General features: G+C 41.6%; 1 protein-coding gene across 2 annotated transcripts in view; it reads right to left on the bottom strand.

Moving 5' to 3' along the window:
* Positions 1-18996: 18996 nt before the first annotated feature.
* CDK12 (cyclin dependent kinase 12) overlaps positions 18997-22730 on the bottom strand; it is a 97598-nt gene continuing 93864 nt past the window's right edge. Inside the window, exons 16-17 of one of the 2 annotated variants that reach the window (XR_006104476.1) lie at positions 21717-21811; positions 18997-19314 (exon numbers count right to left, since the gene is read on the bottom strand). The gene's annotated coding sequence lies outside the window, so the exon portion shown is untranslated. The remainder of the gene's footprint in view (positions 19315-21716; positions 21812-22730) is intronic. The other variant, XR_006104477.1, reaches the window with a different exon arrangement.

Below are 22730 nucleotides of genomic sequence, written 5' to 3'. Positions count from 1 at the left end.
TTTGAGATTATATATGATATGGATGTGGATATATATATATAGAGAGATACATATATATGGATAGATACACACACACACACACTACAGACATACATAAACCAGCATGGCATAGTGGTTTGAGAATTAAATTCCTATGACTCAGGAGACCAGGATCTGAATCCAGGCTCAGCCATGGAAACCCACTGGGTGGCAAGTCACGCTTTCTCAGCCTCAGAGGATGGCAATGACAAACCTCCTCTGAAGAAACGTGCCAAGAAAGCCACATGATAGGTTCACCTTAGGGTTGGCATAAGTCCAAAACAACTTGAAGGCACACAGCAGCAATTAAATAGATATATCTGTAATGGTGCTGTTGTGTGGACATATGGTATTTTAATGAAATATATACAATTTTTACAGAAATATCTCATTAAAATATTGTTGGTCCACACAGTAGCACCATTACGGAAACAATGTTCTCCACCCTTTTTCATGGCATTTGTGAAATATACCAGTGAGTGAGATTTTATAACACACACATGCAGAGATAAAAAGAGAGACTTGCAGTTTCATTTCCGAATGTATTAACTGCAGCTCAATACCAATGAGGCATCGTGTGTCTACATTTAGTGAAAATGCTTAAAAGCCACTTTTCAGAGAACATATTTCTCTGTTCCTGAAGAATGAACCTCCAATAAACCAGAGGATGTGTTGACCTGAAATTGTACTGCAACCCCCACCATCCGTGAGCATTGGTAGTGAGGACATGGGTTTATGGGGGTTGCAGTCCAATAACATTGGGGGAGGGGAGATTTTCATTTGTCATTGTTGACGTGTGTCTTCAAGTCATTTCCAACTCATGGCGACTCTGAGGTGACCCTATCATGGGGTTTTCTGGGGCTGAGAGTGTGTGACTTGCTCAAGGTCACTGAGTGGGTTTCCATGGCCAAGCTCGGAATCAAATGCTGTTTTTCAAAGTCACAGTCCATTGCTCAAATCACCAACCATCTTGGCTACCAGAGCATTAAACAGAGATCCGGGTTATGTATTCTTCAGAAAATGAAGGGCAAAGCTTACTCCTGTATGGCATTTTTGGTCAAGCTATACTCGGAAGAATTCTATGCCTGAATACTTACTAGGATTGCCAGAGTGAAAACTGGAGAGGGCTCCTGTCTTTTTAATGGTTGCACAGAAGAGGGACTTTCAGCAGGTGTTACTTGTCATACAGCCAGGTAACTAGCAGCACCTGCTGAAATTCCCTCTTTGATATAAGCATCAAAGGGGGAGGATCACTCTCAATTTCCCTCTGGAAACCAGAATACTTACTTATGTATAAAATCTGTACAAAACACAAACTTTCACACCAAGAATGAGGCCTTGTCCTGCCTTCTCCCTGACATGCTGTTTTCTTATCTTATTCTTATTCTTATTTTTCACAGGGGAGCACTAAAATATGAAAAATCTCACTTACAACCTGTACCACAATGGTGGGGAATATATGACTCTTCAAATGTTGTTGGGCTGTGTTTCCCAGTATTGCTTGGCAAAGAACATGCTGGCAGCGGGTGATGGGAGTTGCAGTCTGACAACATTTGTTGGAACACATACAGTATTACCAAACCATGGTTTACTGCTTGATTCTGAAACGTAAAACTTTCTTCTATGCTGCAGCCAACAACAGGTAGGAAAACCAGGAAAAGGAGGAATTCTGTCTACTGTTAGGCATACCATTTTATGCTGTTCAATTCAACGATAAATCACCACAGGTCTTTTTCTGTTGCAAGACTTTTTAGCACTGCAGCTCCCATAGTCCTTAACCACAGCCTACATTAACTAGGGTTGGCAATAGTTACAGATCTGGAGAGTCACATGTCCCCCCCCCCCTTTTTGCCTTAACCCTACAGTACCTTTTCCCCAATCTGGGTTCTTTCAGATCTTATTGTCTGCATTTCCCATCATCCCCAAATAGAATTGCCAGTAGTTAGAGATGATGGGAGTTGTAAGTGGAAATATTAGTTAGTCATCCAGGGGTGTCACTAAGAGGGTGCAGGGGGTGAGGGCCACATTAGGTGACACTCCAAGGGGTATGTATGACACCACTGCTCTCCAAACATCTGCCTTTTGGAAGAAATGGGCAGTGGCATTTGCCTGTATTCCTTCAAAATGCTGAAGAAATGGTGTGAATGGGTCAAAATAATAATAATAATAATAATAATAATAATAATAATAATAATAATAATGTATATCCCACCTCTCCCTACAGATCAAGGCGGGTTACAATACACTTCAATAAAATACAGAAATATACAAAATATACAGTATACAAATTATACTGTATAGATTCAGTGGGAAGCGAAAAGAGCTTTTTTAAAAAATGAAAATTCACATTTTTTTCCCAAAGATATATATATTATTTTTTTAAGCTTTTCCTTAAAAATATCACCTTACCAAATTTTCACTTTAACCACATGAAACGATATACATGTAAATACATTTGGGTTGTGAGTTTGATATTGCAATTTAAAGATATAATTTTAATTGTGCTAGCTGCATTGCCAGTACATTCAGTGATAGACCGGAATTACGGTTTATGAGTAATATTACTACCAAAAAAAGATAAAAAAGCATTACTAAGGACTCTGTATGGTTTGGTATGGGAGGAGGTCATTGAGGGGGTGGCTCCATGAGTTACCACACCGGGTGACGCCAACCCTAGTACGCCACTGGCCTCGCATTTTGCCTTTCCTCTTCTCTCCGGTTTGCGTGAACACATCTTTATAGACTGGTGATAGAGGCTTTAATTACTCAGTTTGGCAGGGCGAGAAACCCTCACTCTGGCGAGCTATGGCTCTGTGAGCCCGAACTGGGACTCAGCTGCACGCTCCGTTGTTGACATAATGCTGAAGATTTTTCAAACGTCTGTGTGAAAGAGGGATGGAATTGACCTGTGGTGTTTGCTTCATTTTTATTTTTAAAACACTGTCAAGGAGAAAAAGGAGAAGGGAAAACAGCGGGGACAAAGAAGTAGGAGGGCTAGCTCGCACAAACACATACACATATACACAATCGGGTGTGCATGTTCATTTTCTTTTAAAAAGCGCATGGTGGCAGAAAAAAAAATATATTGTGAGAAAGAAATGAGGCTTCCAAAGTGATGGCCAAAGGCAGCTGTTTCCGTAACCACACCTAAGATGGGATTTTTCCAACCTAACAAACCTGACGTTACTAGCCATTGCTAGAAGTGGTTAACCAAGCTGGAAGTATGGCAGGTGGAAGGTACTGCTCTGTTGATCCAGCAAGCATGCAGAAGCACCCCAATACCTTTCAAAGGGCATCTAATATTTCATCAGGCACACACCTGGCTTATACCTACAACAGGGATGGGCAAGAAGTAGGCAGGTTTTCATTTTTTATTCTTTATTAAATAAATTTTACCACTTTTTTTAAAGACCTCAAGCCACTTTACAGTGAAAACAGGTGCAATAAAACCCAATTGCTAAAAATAAAAAAACAACAACACTGGTGAAATAATTCATTAATAGCAATTCCTTAATTGCCATTGTTAAGTGCCAGGGAAATAAGTAGGAAAATAGCCAGGCAAACTTACTACTTGGGCAGCTCATGGAGCTATTATTATTATTATTATTATTATTATTATTATTATTATTATTATGCTTTATTTATATAGCGCTGTAGATTTACACATACAAACAATAAAATAGATAAAAGTAAACCTGCCCATGGCGTACAATCTAAGAAATAATAGCATAATACATATAAATAATACATAACAATACAGGAAAGGGTTCAATAAAGCAAGGCCGGCAACAGAGCTAGGGCAGGGCAGGGAAGAAGCACCTCTCTATATTCCTTTTTTGTTGTGGGTTTCCCCACAATATTTCTGTTTTGATTTTAGAACAGGAAACATACACATCTATGTCTATGCACCCACCTAGGGCATACGCAATTCCTTCACTCATATCATACAATATAGACAAATATACACAAATACATTAATAATTCATATTTCAAGCTTAGACATAATGTGCAAGTATACAAACCACTTAGTCCACTAACTGTCACTGACAGATAGACTTTTAATCAGTGGCGGAAGCACCCAGCTGTAGGAACCTGCTTCATCCCAAGGGGAAAAAGCATTCCCTAGTGGAGCTAAGAAGGCAATACAAGAGGAACAGATGCAAATAACAGTGGGAGGTGGATGTTGGGCCACCTTTGGGGGATGCACTTGGAAATGTCAGAGAACTTTATCACACCAGCCTGCTGTCCCGCCACAGTCGCAATAGTTTAAGAATGGAAGCAGACCAGTTTGACATAATTTGTTAGCACACTTTCCCCCACGATAGCACTTTGGCAATCCACGATCATGTGCTCTGCACTGCCAAATGCCACCTTCTGAGAGAAAGGGTGGGAACGAGTAATTGTAGCTGTCAATTGTCTCCCAAAACAGGCTGCTGTGAGGATGTGCACATAACTGCCAGCTTCAGGAAGGTGTTGGTAGCCACGATCGCTGATCAGCCCCCTCCTGAAATGTGAGGCATCCCCACTCTTTGGGAAGAAGGGGTGGGGACAAGCAATTGTGGCTACCAGCACCAACCAAGGTGTTTTTCAGGCTGTGTGGCATGAGACAGAAACTATGGTGATGTTCCTTGTTTCACATCTATGATTGGTAAGAAGTTCTAGTGTTGACAGCTAGGACACTTTGTACAATTCCAGGGCCAGCATCCTATTAGTGACATGGGCAAATGTAAGTGTGCTATAAATGCAGACTGAATTCTGTGGACAATGAGAAATGGCCATATCTACTTGACAGTGGCAGAAGTGGAATTCTGCATGTGCAACCATTGTGGATGTAGATCAGATTAACTGAGTAGTGTGCAAATGCACATTGCTACTGTGCAACAGAATGACAGCCATGTGCATTGATTGCACTATTTTGCTATGCAGTACAGGGATTGTGCAGTGGAAGTATAATGTTTTTCTACTAGTGGATATTTATGCTACACTGAAGCAATGCAGAAGCATGGTCCAGATGTTATTGGCCTATAGCTCCCAGCAGTCTTAGCCAGCATAGCCAATGATGAGGTATGAAGGGAGTTGCAGTCCAACAAGATCAGGTTAGCCACACTTCTGTTTTAAGCACAACATACTTAATGAGGTATGGTTTCCTTTGAAAATCAGTAGAAGACTACTAGCATTTTACAATATTTGCATTTATACACCAGTATTCAGGCTGAGCATACATAGAAACACACCTTAAAGCAGGGGTGTTAATCTTGTGGCCCTACAGATGTTGGACTCCCAGCACTTCTCAATGTTGGTTATATTGGTTGGGGCTGGTGGGAGTTGTAGTCCAACTACATCAGGTAGACCACATGTTCCCACCCCAGTTAAAAGCCTTAAACATTCAGCAGCTATTTGTACTTCCTATTGATATATTTTTTCATGTGATGGCTTCCTGAAAGTATGTTCTACTTCTGGTTAAAATAATATTATTGCTACTTTTTTTTTGGTACCTGTTAGTATCAGATTTTGTTAGTTTTCATTTTCTTCTATCTTTTTCCTGCAGTATTTAATGTCCCCCCCCCATTCCTTAACAGTTTGGGTACTCATTTTAGCGGCCTTGGAAGGATGCAAGCCTGAGTCAAGCTTGAGCCCTTTGCTGGTCTTGAACTCGCAACCTTGTGGTTTTGAGCGAGTGGCTGCAGTACAGGCATTTAACCACTGTGCAACCCAAGATGATGTAAACCTAATCATCTAAACTCAACTCTCAACCCAAGGAAAGAAGTCATTAGAAATTGTGTGAGGGGTTGTGATGGGATGCAAGCAAAGCTTAAGTTGTAGTTATAACAGTTTTCATGCAAGGGTTCCCTGAGACCTGAAAATGATCTCAAGAGTAAAAAGGTTGAGGAAGACTGCTCTAAATCTCCTTTAGCATATCTGAACCAGATGTATCACCCACCTGAAATGTATCACACCACTTCAACTTGTCATGGCTCTGTCCTATGGAATACTAGGACCTGTAGTTTGGGGAGGTCCTTAGTATTCTCTTTCAGAGAGCTCTATTTTTGTATTGCTTCATTCATTCATTCATTCATTCATTCATTCATTTCCCTCCCTCCCCTGGACTACAATGCCTGCGAAGAAAAGAAGTGAGGACCTGTAATTTTCCTTATAAAGGAAATAGTAGCCACCTTCCTAGCGTCATTAAGGCAGTTCCCAATAGTAACTGATTTGCTTTATAAACCCACCTCTATCCAAACATTAGGTTATTGTTGTTTTTTGCCTTCAAATAGTTTCCAATTTAATGGCAACCCTAAGGCAACCCTATCATGGGGTTTCCTTGACTAAGATTTGTTCAGAAGACGTTTGCCATTGCCTTCCCTGAGGCTGAGAACATGTGACTTGCCTAAGATCACCCAGTGGGTTTCATGGCCAAGCTGGGAATCAAATCCTGGTCTACAGAGTCACAATCCAACACTCAAACCACTATGCCACACTGGATTACTGGAATAGAGACTGTAAAATGACACCAAGTAACTGCAGCAGTCCTTAAAACAACAATACCAAACATGTAAAAAGTATGGGCAAAACCCCACAAGCTTTTGTTTGAAACAGAAAAGGAAAAACATGTCATCAGGCAAGCTTGTCATTAGGAAAATGAGAGGCCATGGCTGTGAAGGATCTATCTCTCATCACTGCTAATGTAAAATGGCAGGGTGGCTGGAATACAAAGCAGGGCAAGTCCTTGTGGCACCAGGTGATGCTTGAGGTGCCTGGGTCCCACCTTGTTCCAGGTTTTGTATGTGGAAATCAGCATCTTGTACAATATTTGGACAAACAATGTGTATGGTACCTGTTCCATTAACTTTGAAAGTATCTTTTCCCACAAAAGAGATCTTTGCATTTATTTTTTATTTTTTAAAAACCTACCACTTTTTCTGGTCTTCAGTTTTATGATGGGCAGACATGCAAATGCAATTCTCTCTCTCTCTCTCTCTCGTGCAAATGCTGGAGAATTTCATTAGCCAAAGTTAAAGTGTTGCCTCCTGCAGCGTCTTTCATTCTCTGTTGCCTCCACCCATTCAAAAAAGAAAACCCTAAAACCCAGCCTCTCCTGATTTTCCTCCTATTATCCAAATAGGATCCAAACCAAAAATTTCTAATATTATAACTGGAATTAATGCTTGTACTAAGAAGAAACAAAATAAAACAAAAACAGGTCACTGTAAAACCTATTGCTGGGAAGCTCTTTATCTGCCAGATCAACCATGGTTCTCACATGCATCTGACATGATATCCGTCCACATTTTCTCTTATTTATCCTGCATCCATTTGTAGTAGATCAATCCCTTGGCTGTGTATTGCAGAAGATTCCAGTGTCCATTGAGTATCCTCTTAGTTTGGCCAGAGCACAAGCAAAACCCATTGTAATTTCCTATGCCTACTCCACATGAACCAAGATTGCATCCTAGGCTACAATATCCCCAACAGTCCTTTGAAATGACACAAGGGAAACTTGGCAATGAAGCTGTTCGCTGTGGCTTCTTTCCAGCAGGGACAGTTGGTGGCTGCCATGTCGATCAGGGTGTGTTTGGGCTGGAAATTTAAAAGAACTATCCAAGATGGAGAACACTATTTTCCAAATAAGTTCAGCACCTTGGATGGTTCCTTTAAAGTTAATAAAACCAAGAACAGGCTCCTTTGCCTCAGCCACTCCCACTATTGTCAAGGAAGTTTGCTTGCTTTTGACCTTCTGACCAAGGTCATTGAGGATTCCTGTATACACAATTTGCAAACCATCAGACTGGTTCATCGCACCTTTTTTGCTCCACTCCCTCCCTCCAATGGTTCCATTACATCATTTCTATCAGGTCCAGCTCACAATACTTTGCTGCCTAAGGAAAAAGCAAGGATGGTGCTGCCCACCTTCTGTCCTATGTACAGAAGCCAGACAGATTGGGAGTTAAATTATATGTCAGCATTGCCAATGGGCCAATATCTTCCAGGAAACCCGAAGGCAGCAGCTAAGTTTAGGGTGGGCACAGCTCAGGTCCTTCATCTCCTTTTCTTTCCTGTTCCAGCATCAGCTGCCTGATGGCAAGACCAGCTCTGTTTTGAATCTAATAAACCAATCAGGTCTTTAAATTTGTTTTGTCTATAGGCAAGGGTATGGGATGGAGCTGAGCTGAGATGTCTGTCCAGTCCTCACAAGCTTCAGGGCAAATAGATCTGTCCCAGTGTGTGTATATTAAACTGTTAGTCCATGGCCTAGTTCAGGAGGTGGAGCTGTGCCAAATCAGATGCTGTTTTTGTTGTTTCTTGTACTTTCTGTCCATGGATAAAGTCCTGAGCTGGCAGACCCAGGAGCTCCATTAGTGCCGTGTCTTGTCTAATATACTCACCCATCCATCATGTCAGTCTGTCATCCTGTCTGTTTGTTCTTCCTTCTCTTCAATCCACCCACTTAGCAGAGAAGAGAATAGCTATCTAGTCATCCCTTTCTCAGCTCAGAACACACATAGTTTCATTCACCAATATCTCCCTGTTGTGTGCTTTTGGTTTTTATCTTCTCCACAACTATCTGCTTTGTTTTCAACTCTTCTTCTCTAAGTTCACCACGGCTCAACTGATGGGTGCAGGAGTTCATATATGTGAGTCAAGTATGTGGAGATGGATGGATGGATGGATGTCCAGAATGGATGAAAGCTCAGAAAAGTTATTTTTGGACTACAACACCCAGATTTCCTCAGTCAGTATGGCTAAGAGTCATATCCCAAAAATAACTTTCTAAGTTTTCCCCCATAATATGGCAAGCTGCATTCTTTCAGTTTCCCAGTACAGAATCTTCTCTACATAGACTCAGGTTGACAGTTAGATTATTTGGGGCATGAAGAAATATGAAAGGGCTTCCTTTTTCCATTGTTTGAACACAATGGCCTTTCTGAGCTCAGAAATGAATTCCCAATATATATGGTAGGCCTTCTGCTGTTTCTATGTAACCTTAGTATTTCCACAAATGCATTTATGAAGATAAATTAGTATATGCAAATACTATGCAAACCCACACCTTTTCAAAATCTCTTTTTAGTGTAAGATATGAGGCAGTGATGAGTCCCAGTGGGTCTAGCCAATGTCAGATACAAACTCTGAACCCAGGATCATTTCCAGTGAACGGTGCTTTTGTGGCAGACCATTAGAGATCCCTCAGTAGACTAGTTGAGGTCAAAGTTGTTTCCTAGGCAGTGGGAACGTTGAAAAACATGCTGCTGTTCCATTCCATCCTAGCAGGAAGTAGTCTTTTTGCCCTTTGGATCTTGATGGTCACAAAAGTTCTCAGATTCACCTTAGGACTAAGAGAGACAAAAATGCAAAGTCCAGTTTTGGACTTTCTCCCTGTGTTCTTTAGCTTCCATGTTTGCAATGGAAATGCCGCCTATGTCACTAATCCAGTTTAAGCCCCTCTGTTATGGAGAGCATGTCCCCAAAGAGGAACCAAGAAGAAGCCTTCAGTGGAAACTGCTGTTCCATCACCTTCTTCTCTCTGCCCCCATTTCTGTTGGTAGCTGGGGCCCCACTGTGTGTGAGCTGCCGAAGGAATCAATCATCATAATGAAGCTGCGGCCTGCCATGCGTGCAGGCTCACCGTGGGAGTGCTGAGGAGTGGAATCGGTGCCAGCATTTCCAGACGGTTCAGAAATGCTGGGCCATGAGGAGGAGGAGGAGGAGGAGGCTGGTGGAATATGAATAACTTTATTTATGCTATGGCAACTGCACCTTGGCAACACTGAAGTTCAGTTAGCATTGTTGTACCTGGGCTTTATAGTTATGTATTTGAAACTAGAAGAAGAATAGATAGTTGGATCCATCTAGGTGAGAGTGGCATCAGAGGGTGATTTGTGAGACGATCACAGGAGAGAAACTGTGTCCACCAAATGATAAATGTGCCTACCACCTACTGGGCCAGCTAAATGACACTCCAAAGCATACTTCAGAAGTTCATTTGATCAAGGGTTTCTATGTACTGTGCTCTCCATTTTGTGTCAAATTCTAACGTGTTGGCACTGGATTCCATCACCCTCCAGAGCAATTCAATACTAAAAAAAAAAAGCACCTTCTGCCTACTGTCTTGTGAAAGCTCCTACTAAATCCTGGAAAAAGTCCCAGCTGAATCCAAAGGTGGTGATGAATCATAAACTCAACATATTTTAGGGGCATTCACATAAGCTACTGTTTTCTCAGACTATCAGTACAAGGTGGAGATAAAATTGTAGCATTGTTGCAAGGATTAAAGAGATAATATATTATGCGTGGATATTAGAGTGCTGTGTAACTATTAAGTTTATTACGTGGGTTCAGTTTCAGTTCTGGAGGAAGAAGGTAGCCTGGTAGCCTTGTCTGTTCTTCTCTGCTTCTATCTCAATCAGTAAAATGTGAGAAAAGGCTTTGTTGTTGGTCATTGTTGTTAAGTTGATTTGACTTATGGCAACCCTATGAATGAGAGACCTCCAAGATCCCCAGAGAAAAGGCTACTTATTGGATTATTTTGAAGAGATATGGAGGTCTGTGAAGCATATCTATGCACTAAGACTCCAATTTTATGCATGTTTACTAGGAAGCCAGGGCAATAAGACTTTTTTGAGTGGGAGAATTGCATGAGATTTGAGCTATAATCTTGCTCATGGATATATGGCAGTACATCTCAGTCACTTCAGTGAGGTCTACTTCCAAATAAACATGGAAACAGTCGGCTTTCATATACATTTTTCTTCTCTAAAGAGGTTGGTCTGTGAAAGTGATTTGGATGATGACAATGAGGAGATGGAGAAAGTGGAAAGAGGAGCCTTGTGAGTGGCAAAGAAACAAAAATTGGGAAGAGGACAAGTCAAGGACAAGGAAGCTTGCATATTTCAAGAATATTGTGAAACTAATGCCCGACAGAATGGTGCAAACAATGGGGAAATGAGATGTGCCATTCATCTCATAGCAAAAGACAGTCAGCAAATGCTAAGGACATTGAGAAACCCACATTCCATCTCACAAGCCATTATAGCATTAACATCTTATACATACATGGGGCTTTTTATACAGTATACATGATCCCATGGGATGTCTGAAAACCTAAAAAGGAAAAAAAAAGTTTTTTAGGTGCATAATTCTGCTTTGCCTCCTTCCCTGTCTTTCTTCAAATTGGGAAGATGTGCTTAGAATGATATAGTCAACAAGTAGTGAAAACCCCAAATACAAAGGATTCATTAAATAACACTTTTTCATGGGCAAAGCATAAGGTTTTGGTCTCCCCACGGCTATCAGATGCAGGATTAATCAGAGAAAACTGTTAAAGTCTGGATCCTCTTTTTCACTGGTGGAACATAAGCCTCCACCCACAAGATTTGGGGAACTTCTTAATGTGTCTTCAAGTCACCTGTAGGCTTGTAACAACCCTATGAATTTCATAGGGTTTTCTTAGGCAAGGAATACTCTGAGGTAGTTTTTGCCAGTTCCTATCCCTGAAATATAGCCTATAGCACTTGGTATTCATTGGCAGTCTCCCATCCAAATATTAACCGGGGCTGATTCTGCTTAGCTTCCAAGACCAGATGGGATCTGGTGCCTTTAGGGTATTTAGGCCCAGATAAATATTACAAGATTCATTACACAAGCATCCATAGCTCAGTTGCTTCAGAATTTGGCTTTGTTTTCCTTGTCGCAGAGTTTAGATTACTGTGGCTCATAATTTGTGAGGTTGTGTTTTTCCAATAAAGATGACACACACAACCTTTCCCAGGTACCAAATGCTGACTCTTGGAGTGTTCAGGATATTTCACATGATGGAAGATGCCTGTCTACCAATGTGCACTGGTTGCCCACAAGGATTGCATAAAATGGCCGTGTGGGTCTACCAGAAAAAGAGAAACACCTTTTACAATAAAGAGAGAAACACCTTTCTCAACACATGCCTTCATTTCTACCCTGCCGTCTGCCAGCCTCTTCCCACCCAGCCACCAGCACCATCGTATTTTATGTGGCGCGACATCCTTCGGAGAATGCTCGCTCTCCGACCCCACCTGTTCTCGAGCTGCGCAAAACCCCATTAATGAAGTTGGGCTGGTCCAGGAAGCCAGCCAAATCCTCCTGTCCTCATCAAAAGAGACATCTGTCCTTATGAAGAAGGAAGAGATTCCCCCAAGGGGGAGAGGAAAGGAGGGAGGCAGGCAGAAAGACTGATGGGGGGGGAGGGCAGAGGAGAAGAGCATTCTCTCTTTGATATCAACTACCCCCTTGCAGAAAAATATATTTTTAAATCCCACATTCCACAGCAGCACAAGAAGACCCACATGCGCCACTATAGACAATGGCCTGTGTTCCAGCCAGGCCTGCTCTCTGTCCCCAAGCCTCCAACCCGCCACTGCCTTGTTACTATGTATTGGAGAGGAGAAGAAATTGTTAAAAACGGCTTCTGACTTTCTTTTATTCATGTGTTGTTTTATTGCTGGCAAAAGCTGTCAGAGAGCGACTTCTGCCAAAAAGCATCCCCGAGCATCTTGGCCTAACATACAAACGGCATGCTAATGCGGAAATTTTAAAGAGCCTCTTTTGGTTTTTAAATCGGAATTTTAAATGAACGGCAAAGCACAGAAGGGACCCAGTCAAATGCTAACAATAATATCTGCATCTTTTTCTCTGCTCCCCCCACCCTCGCCTCGCACCAGATCCAACACCTCTTCTTTGCTCCAGCAGGCAAGAAACGTGGTAAGAATTCACCACATTGGGCAGCCAAGGGTTGATAACTTCTGTTTCCATTTTCAGAGAGAGATGGCTACATGGGTGGAGGTACTGGTGATCTGGAAGATTCTCCAGGGCTTGGTTTAAACTAGCCTTCCTCAGCTGCCAAGCTGGCCTTCTGTGCCAAAGTTCAAATGTTCTACCAATGAAGTAATTGAGAGTGTGTGTTTCTGAACATGAACGGAGTGCTTCTTTTTTATCCTTAAGCAATCATAACCATGCCATAAACAATCTAAATGACAAGAGAGATTTGAATTATCTTTATAAATGAGCGGGACAATGCTCCAAATGTCAGGAGGTCTTTCTTTTCTCCCCACTACCATACATACACAGTTGGCCCTTTGTATCCACTTGAGTTTGGTTCCAGGACACATACACACACCCTATAGATACCAAAATCTGTAGATTCTCAAGTCCCATTATATACAGTGGCATAGTAAAATGGTATCCCTTATATGAAATGGCAAAATCAAGGTTTGCTTTTTGGAATTTATATTGCTTTTCTGGAATTCATATTTGGAATTTATATATTTTTTGAATGTATGTTTAAAATATTTTCAAGCCATGGATGGTTGAGTCTGTGGGTGCAGAATCCATGGATACCAAAGGCTGACTGTATTTGACAAATACTATACAACTCATCCAGCATGAAGCAGTAGTTTGAGTGTTGGACTAGGACTCCTGGAGATCAGGATTCAAATCCTGCTCAACTGTGGAAACCCAGCAAGTTGCATTCTCTCAGCCTCAGAGGAAGGCAAAGGCAACCCACCTCTGAACAAATCTTGCCTGGGACAGAGTTGTCATAAGACAGAGGTTATATGAAGACATATAACAATAAGTTCTATAATGAAAGGCCATTCTTTCTGGGTGCTCCCCCACTCAGCACACTTCTATTGGAGCTTGGTTGATGTGGGGAAATCATGTGTTGTGCACAGGGGAAGCATATTACAGGAAGGCTCATTGCAGGCAAGAAAAGGAATGTTTTGGATCAGCCTATCTATACACCCCCTATTTTCACTATTAAAAACTGATTCTCACCCCTTCCTCCTTTGGATTTGAGTCAGTCTCTGTACAACACATGGAACAATACCATGGTGCTATTTTAGCCCAGAGCAGAACACAATGGTACTGTCTGTTCAGTTAGATCTCTAACTTCATGCTCTTACAAGCAGACAAGTCATTTTGCTTTTATTTATTAAAAACAGGAGAAGGCAACTTGTTGAGATGGGGAGTAGCGAATGACTGCGTACCTTCCAATATTTCACAAATAAAAATGGGAAATGTAAGGCCAAACAACATCAGAGTGTGATCAAGAGTGGAAAAGTTATTAATGAGGAAGAACGCTCAATCTAAAAGAGGCTGCAGTAGTTTGCTTTTGCCTGAGTCTACTGGAAAGGGTAAGAGTCTTCTCCTCCTCTTCCCTTCCCAAGCTGAGTACACTGAGTACAAACTACTTGGAGCTCAGTTTGCAGCAACTGAAATAAGCTGAGGACAAAGGAATAAGAAATAAACAGACATTTTAAAAGCTGGCAAAAAACCCCAAACAAACAGGATGATAGAGGATTAATCAGAAGAGAGCCCTGCCAAACTGGGACAATTGGGGGATACCTGATTGCCCTACAATCCTTTGGGAGAGGGAATGCAACCTTCTCTATCATTGCCAGACATGCAGCCACAGCAAGTGTTGCCAAGATTTGACTCTGTGGTGCTAGACTGCACAATAAAGCCATATGAGGCTATGTCATGTTCTTCAGAAGCTTTAGAAATGGTTGAGAGCCCTTGTTTGAAGCTGGGTTGCTTGCTCTGGTGGCCACAACTTCAGTGACATGGTGCTGGAGGCAGGGCTGTATGTGTGAGCACACAAAAACAGGAGTTCAAGGGTCCCTTATATGTGACCCATAGATTATATGTTGCTCCTGATTTAAAATATTTATATACCACCTGTTATCACAAATACTCTCAGGAAACGGCTTCCATCAAAGAGATATAATGCAATCACACGTCATAATAATCTTCATTGTGGATGGATGGGTACCCATGTGAACCAGTTCATTGTGCAAGACATGGCTGTGACATTAGTGGTTAATTTCTAATAACAGAACTGTGAGGATTCAAGGCTGCTGAGAAGCCATATTCCATTGCTTTCTCAATCACAGTTTGCTGTGTCTTGTGAAGGTTGTGTGTGTGTGTGTACAACTGATGTGTGGTGAAATAGAAGTTCTCTAAACATGCATAGAAGTACTCTGGACATGTTTAGAAGCACTCTTCCCCACTTGCCTCCTGTAGCAAAAGGTAAGTGTCAAGAGTTTTAGGTCCTGAAGCAAAGAGCTATGATCACCCTAAACCACTCTCTTTCCTCATCTGATTGTTCTGACAGCTAATCTTAACATTGACTGTATAAAATCTTTTAAACCTGATGCAGAAACTGATGGTCATCATTCTGGGGTTTCTTTGGGAGGGCAGTGAATATGTACATTGCATACGTTTACATTACATCATCTTACCATACCTTCCAACTGTCCCACTTTCTTCTCAGTGTCTCTTCCGAATGCAGGATCCAACAATGATGATCTAGGTTCATGGGTCTCAGACTCAGGGTTTCTAAAGTATTGCTTGGACCTTGTTTCACTTCTGTAGACATCACTGATTCCTATTGCAACCTCTGAGTCCATGTCCAAATTACTGCTAGACTCCTGGGTTATGTCTATTTTTCCCCTCTAACTGAGCAATACTTCACAAATTGCACGATTTAAAAAAAAATCAGAATTTGCTGTTGAAGCTCAGCTTATGAAATTCAATCATTCTCCATCTTGCTTTTTCTAAACACATAACATGAGAGTTGGTGTAGTAGTTTGAGCTCTGGATTACAACTCTGCTCAGCCATGGAAACCCACTGGGTGGCCTTGGAAGAGTCATACACTCTCAGCCCCAGAAAACCCATAAGTCTGAAAGGACTTGAAGGCACAATAACAACATCCTACCATGTCCATTATTAGATCATGCCCCAAATCTAATTGTTAGTCCAAATTAGAGTAAACCCTGGGATAAATAGGGACTTGATAATTCAATACTTATGTATGTTCCATTGATTTGGTGGGCCTTCTCTCATTGGAGACAATTAGGACCATTTTAACACTGGGGTAGATGGATAGATAGACAAGTTCTAATTAGGAAAATACACATTGTGAAATTCTGAAAGGAAAACTGGTTTGCAAATTCCCTTTCTTCCCCAAATTCATTTCTATTACATCCTTTTTTTTTACAGTATTGTGTATAAATTTGGCAGCTAAGCTATGCAAGCTTCTGAGACTAACAAGGTTTGTTGGGTTGTTCATTCATTCACGGCATTTAGCTGCCACTCTGCAACAAAAAGTTCTCAGGGTGGCTCACACATAGTCCTTGCTGAATTGCTAGTCAGTTGGCTGAGAAAAGTGAAGACGGCTTTGGTTTTACTAACCCATTTGGCATTTCATTCGCATGTTTCAGTCTGTATGCAACTGCAACAATAGCGCTGATTATTTGTGTATTTAAGAATATTTAAATTTATTTATGTATTTAAGAAGATTTAAATACGTAATTTATAATTATAATCTCACCTTTCTAATTCAATAGGCCCATGTCATGCAAATAAAATAGCAAATTAAATGGAAAAATCATTATAATTATCAGACTGTGTGGCTGATAAAAACAACAACATAAAAAACAAGACCAAAAGGGGAGACAGCCAGATACAATCAACAAAGGTCAAGAGAGGCAGCACAGGCTATCAGCTGCATACTGATGGCATCGAAATCTGAGACACTGGAATGAAAATATACCCATGAAGGACACAATTCTGCATTTTAAGATGAAACATTAATTTGCCCACCATCTCACTTTTCAAAGCAAAGAAGAACTTGCAAACATATTGTTAGCAGGCTTGTTATTTCTCCCTTAAAGACAGTGATCAAAAATGAAGTTTTGTGCACACAGTTAAGCAGTTTAACACTGTTATGGATCTACATCTTTAAATAGAATATTACATGACATATTGCAAAATGTAGGAAGCCAGCCCTTCTGTATTTGGCCTGCAGCTTGGAAAAGTTATTTTTCCAGACTAAACTGGCCATGGACTGGGAGATTGTATGATGACTAGTTTAAAAAAGTAACTCTCAATCATCTGCTCTGCTCATACTAGAGAAAGTGGAGAAGGAACAAAAACATACACAATATGATGCAGTCATGGGATATTTGAAACAAGGTTGATCAAACATTATGCTTTGTCAAATATTTTGCAACAAAAGGATCAAAGAAATATTCTGTCCAGATCAAAGGAAATGGAGTGCCTTTTAAAATACTTGTAATAAAAAAATAGAACCAAAGGTAATGAGGAACATCTTCTTTGTTGGGAAGCATGATGCACAGTAGTGGATCTCTGCAGCAGAGAAATGAATTGGCAAGGCAGGACCTGAACAACAACCAGTCCCTCATGCACATCCCACAACCACATGGTCTAGCGGGGGGGAGGTTAATTTTTTTAAAAAACCATATATAAGGAGCTTTACTTAGAAGATTTGTTCATTATCAAATACATGGTTTAAGGAAAGAATTGAGGAAAGGAAAAAAGTGTCTTCAGGTGCAGGATGAGTACTGAATGAGAATGGGGCTGTGCGATAACATTCCTTCCATTCAGGTTACATCTCATGCCCAGCCAGCAGGAAAATGCTGTGTGATAATCTCCTATGCCACACTACAGCTTGAAAAAGTACTGTGTTGGACTACAACCCCCCAAAATACCCACCCAGCATGTGATTTTTTTTAACGTAATGGGGCCAAGCTCTCCGAATGGTTCACAATCAGGCTAATCCACATAGGAGAAAACTGACTCCAGACCACCCTCACACCTTCACCTTGTTCTCCCTCCACCCCACAGATATGGAAAGCCATGGGGGGGGGGGACTAACTTGAAGATTCTTCATTAATCATGCAACCAGTTGCTCCCATGTAGCTGCCTAAAAGTGATCCAGTCTAGTCTGCAGGCTGACTCAGCCTAGGCCAGTCTGCATGAACAGATTGCATTTTTATTTTATTTCTTTCTTAAAATTTTTGCTTTCTTTTTTGGATGGTGGCGGCGGTTGTTTTTTTGTAGACCACATGGTTTTCCCTTTCAAAAAATAAAATAAGACACCCCAATGCAATCCTCCTCCCTCCCACCCCCTCCCTGCAGTCTTGGCCATTGCAGTGCCAGCAATTTATTAAGGACAAATGTACCGATTGTTGCTAAGCAACAGGTCTCGGCACAGGACAATCAGAGGAAGCAGCATGCTGGCAGTCCGATGGGAGATGCATTTGGAAAAGTTGCCCAGAATTGAGTTTCCAGCCTCAACGCTGGGCATGAAGGTCTGTTAGGGCCTTTCCACATAATTATGTAAGGCGTGCCCCAAATACTTTTTTCCCCTCCCCATTGCCTTAGTATGCTGGCCCCATAAGACCCAATAGGAAGATGGCAGTGTACAACATCACATCTGCATGTAATGGATTTGGGAGGGAAGAGGCCTTTCTGCTTGGGTTTTGTGACAGGTATATTGGCCAGCATGGCGGTTTGCCTGCTTACTCTGCGTGGGCTATAGACATTTATGAACCATCTCAATAATGTTTGATCCAGTAAGAGAGTACAGAAGTTGTGGGGAGGATGGGAGCTAGAATGCCTGAGAATCAGTGGCAGCAGGTTTTAGACTAGAGAGGTAATAGAAGTGCAGTTTAAGATCAGAGCCCAAGGGTTCTTTCATCATTTATTCATCCAAGTTTCCCCTGATGATGGCTGGATCTCCACTGCAGACAAATTTGTTTTGGCACCGCCTTAATTGCAACAGCTCCATGCTGTGGAATTCTGGGAATGGTAGTTTGTTCAAAGCAAAGCTGTGGTGCTGCAACAAACTACCATCCCCAGAATTCCAGAGCATGGATCCGTGGCAATTAAAGTGGTGTAAAACTGGATTATTTCAGTGGTGAGGGTGCAGCTCCTATTTACCAGCCATCTTTTCCTTAACAAAGTACAAGGCAACTTAAAAAGGTATTACTTGCAGTAATTAAAATCAACAAACCTGTGTGTAAAACCTATATTTAAAAAAAGCTTAAAAGAAGCCTCCTCCCCATCAATTTCAGCTCCATAGGCAACAGTTAATCACACCAAGAGCACCAGTTTTTAAAAACCCATACACCTATTTGTCAGACTTCTGCAACTCTGTCTTCCAAGAGGTAGCCCTCAAGCATGAATTGTCATATGATGTTTCAAGACATCCTCCCAAATTAGCCAAAGAAAATTCCAACCCACACACTTTTATAACTTTGGAACTTTAAAGTCGTTATGTTTTAATTAGATGGTGCACATTTGGTAGGGCTGTCTGTTTTATTGTTTTATTTTTGTACAGTACCTTCAACATAAGTGACACTATATCTTCATCTTCACCACCTCCACCATCACTGCCATCATCATCATCATCTCAGACAAACATGGTGAAGGGGAGAACCATGTACACTGCCTTGAGCTCACTGGAGGAAATATGAAATATAAATCAAATTAATCAATTGGTGATGTCACTTAATTAAGCTGGTCTATGCCCATAATAAACTATTGGGATGGATAGATGTCACTTAAAAGTTGTCAGTCTATGAGCAATGCCTCAAAATACGTCACTTTGAAGTAGACCTGGCTCTAGAAGGTAGGTTTACTCTAGACCACAGCTTGGGAAAGTTACTATTTGGACTGCAAGTTACACCATCCCCAAATGGATGGAGAGTCATCCAAAAAAATTATTTGTCCAAGGTCCAGTTTAGACACATAGACAGATTGCCTTATATGTGAAAGGAGGAAACCTCAAAAATGTGTAGGGCCTTCTATACCTAATACCATGAAAAAGGGACTGTGGCTGATTTATCTCTGTGGCTGATACTATGGCAAAATATTTTTCCTAACAACGAGGTTCAATGTAAGCCATTTCTTCTGACCTGATAATGTATCTGTGAAATGTGATGAGTGTGCATAGGTTACACAGGGAGCATGTACAAGTACTATGGTTGCAAGGTATGTGTGATTTGTCACACTCAGGAAACAGTTTAATATTTGTGTTAGAAGTGTGTTAATGCCACAGCCAGTTTCTGCTTTCTATTGTGGAGTGTCATCAACCCTGATGACTTCTGTGTAACTATTTTGTTTTCCTGAAGCAGGGAAGGTCTCACTAGAAATGTAAAATAGTGTAGTGATTCTGTCATTGCTTTGTTTTTAAAGTGAAGACAGGGTTATACTTAATAAAACCCACCAAGGGGTTGTTTTTTTTAAATTGATCCGTTCATATTCTTTTAAGTTACTGCTGATGAAAGTTAAAAAACAAGATCACAACACTATTTTAAATTGTCAAATTGTCTGAATTGGGGAGGGGGGGACTATAAATGCTTTTTCAGAAATGCCATAACAGTTCATCATAATTCTAAGATGGGTGATGATTGACAGCTGTCTCCTGGATCAGAGATGTGTCCGCAGAACATTGCTCTGTTGATTTCAGTCACAGTGAACTAACTGTGCCTTTAAGCACCATCCAGCTTCCAGACTATCCCTGTCCCTCTGAAGTAGAGAAGCCCTGCCAAGAGACTGTATCATCATTTCCTCTGATGGTTGTGTGCCAAAAGGACAGGAGCCAAAATGGGGCAACTAAGAACCTATGTAGAAGTGAAAAATATTTTTTTCTCTAATTCCAAAAGAAGTTAGGGTGAGATGGCCAACAGTTCAGTAGCGGATGAGTGGACTGCTGCCAGACTCCAGGAGCTGGGTAATGTTGAATTTTGTTCAAAAAAAGAAATATATATAAGAATGGGAGTGGTGGAATGAATTGGCCTGAACCCCTTTCTTTGGGAAGGGGAAATGTGTGCCAAACCAGGTGTTCTTGGATCACAACTCCTGTTATCTGTCACCATTGTTTGCAATGGTTGGACCTGATGGGACTAGCAGTCCAATAGCATCTGACTAATTGTGATCATTGGAGGAGGTGCGCTGCAGAACTTTTGTGTGTATGTGAAAAATGTATGTGTACAAAACCCCACATTTTCTTGCACAAGAAACCAAAGGGATGGTGGGGTTTTTGGACAAACTTTTTTTGTGTGTGAACAAAGGTACTAAAATATGAAAAACATCTCATGACAATTCACTGTTTACTTGGCAGAGTCTCTTGTTGTGCCAAGATTCCCTTTCTCTGAGGACAACAAAATGTGTATTCTGTACATCCCTAAACTAGCAGTATGCTTGCTGCCTACTCCCTCAGAGTTGGAGCCAGAGATGGAAAATGTGTGTCCCTCCTGAAGTTGTTGGATGGGAACTTTCTTCCACCCTCACCATTGGTTGACTAGCACTGAAGGGAGCTGTAGGCCAGCAACATATGAACGGCACCCTTCATTCCTGGGTCTGTTTCACACTATGCATTTAGAACCATTTGATATCACTTTATCCACTGGATCCATGGCTCCATGTTACGTAATTCTGGGGTTTGCAATCTGGTGAGGTGCCAGAGTTCTCTGGCACAGCATTTAAAATGTTGTCTCATTGTAACAGTTTCAAGGTTGGTTTCAGGAGTGGTTTACCATTGCTTTCTGCTGTGCAGTACTAACAAACATTAGCTGTGATGCCACCAATGTTGTCTCTGAGAGATCCTACACCAGTGTCATTCCCTACTACTGCTACTGCCCAGTAGATGCTTGGCACATTTAGTCTGGCTCCTTGGGGAAAACCTGTCAGACATGGGAGACTCTACTAGCAGCACTGCTGCTATCATTGCCTCTTGCCTAAGAGGAGCATGTGCCATGGTGGGAATGAATTCTAAATACACCTCCTCAAACTCCAAATCCAGGGTGCCATCCTAGAAAAGATTAACACAGAGACATTTTTATACATGTTCTATGTTTACCATTGCTTCCACTTGCTTCCTCCACTTCCATTGTTTCCTCTCTGCCAGACTTCAGACTGCATGCTCCTCAGAAACTGGACATCTCCTCTTGTACTCTGTAAAGCAAGGGTGAGCAACTGTGTAAAGAGCAGGGACCAATTTTCACCTCCTTCCCCTGTTGGACAGAGACCCTGGAGACAGCTCTTATAACTTTAATAGTTGTATAGGAGAGGGGATTATAATAGGTGTTGCTTGCCATGCAACCAGGCAACAAGCAACACCTGCTGAAACCAAGACAGGAGCCCTCTAGTTTTCAGTCTTATTTCCAGTTGCTATTTTTACCCCGTTTAGAGGGTTCTGAGACTTTGGGAGATTCCCAAGGGATTTCAGTGGGTACAGAAGTGGGGTTCGGGGGCAACTTGCAGTCCACAGGCCACCATTTCTCCACCCCTGCTGTAAAGTGTGATGGACACTGATAATAGTATACAATAACTTGTCCAAAAAGGCACAGAAAATGTACAGGAGCAAGTACAATGCTGAACATCTTGCCTAAAAACTGTATGCACAACCCAGATGCAACAGCAATGACAAAAACCCCAACAAGGCCTGAGACACCTCTTTCCATGTGTGTTTGTGTGTGGGGTTGTGAATGTTCCCTCCTCCCTCCCTTCTTTACAACCACAGAATGAGAAATGCAGGAGGGTGGAGGAGAGGGAAGATGAGGCAGTGTGCACTGAAGGGGAAGCGGGAGTTGCTATAAAGGAGGTAGAGGGAACATCTGGTTCAATTTGGAGTGACTCTTGGTTCAGAGCCAAAAGGAACCATCGTCAGATGCTTTAGGAAGCGAGAGGGAGAGAAAAGATGAAGGCATGCCCCAGGGGATGGATAAAGCAGGCAGGAAGAGACTGCAGCAGGGGAACCTGGAGGGTGGAAGATCAAGGCTGAGGTGGCCGGTTTAGAACCCGGCACAGCCATGGAGTGGTCAGACGGGCAAGAGCTGGCGAAGGACCAGTTCCTTTCCTGTTCAACAGCTTT

Source organism: Sceloporus undulatus, chromosome 6, assembly GCF_019175285.1.
Source record: "Sceloporus undulatus isolate JIND9_A2432 ecotype Alabama chromosome 6, SceUnd_v1.1, whole genome shotgun sequence".
Lineage (NCBI taxonomy): Eukaryota > Metazoa > Chordata > Lepidosauria > Squamata > Phrynosomatidae > Sceloporus > Sceloporus undulatus.
Note: the sequence above shows the minus strand (reverse complement) of the source record. Positions and strands in the feature narration are given on the sequence as shown.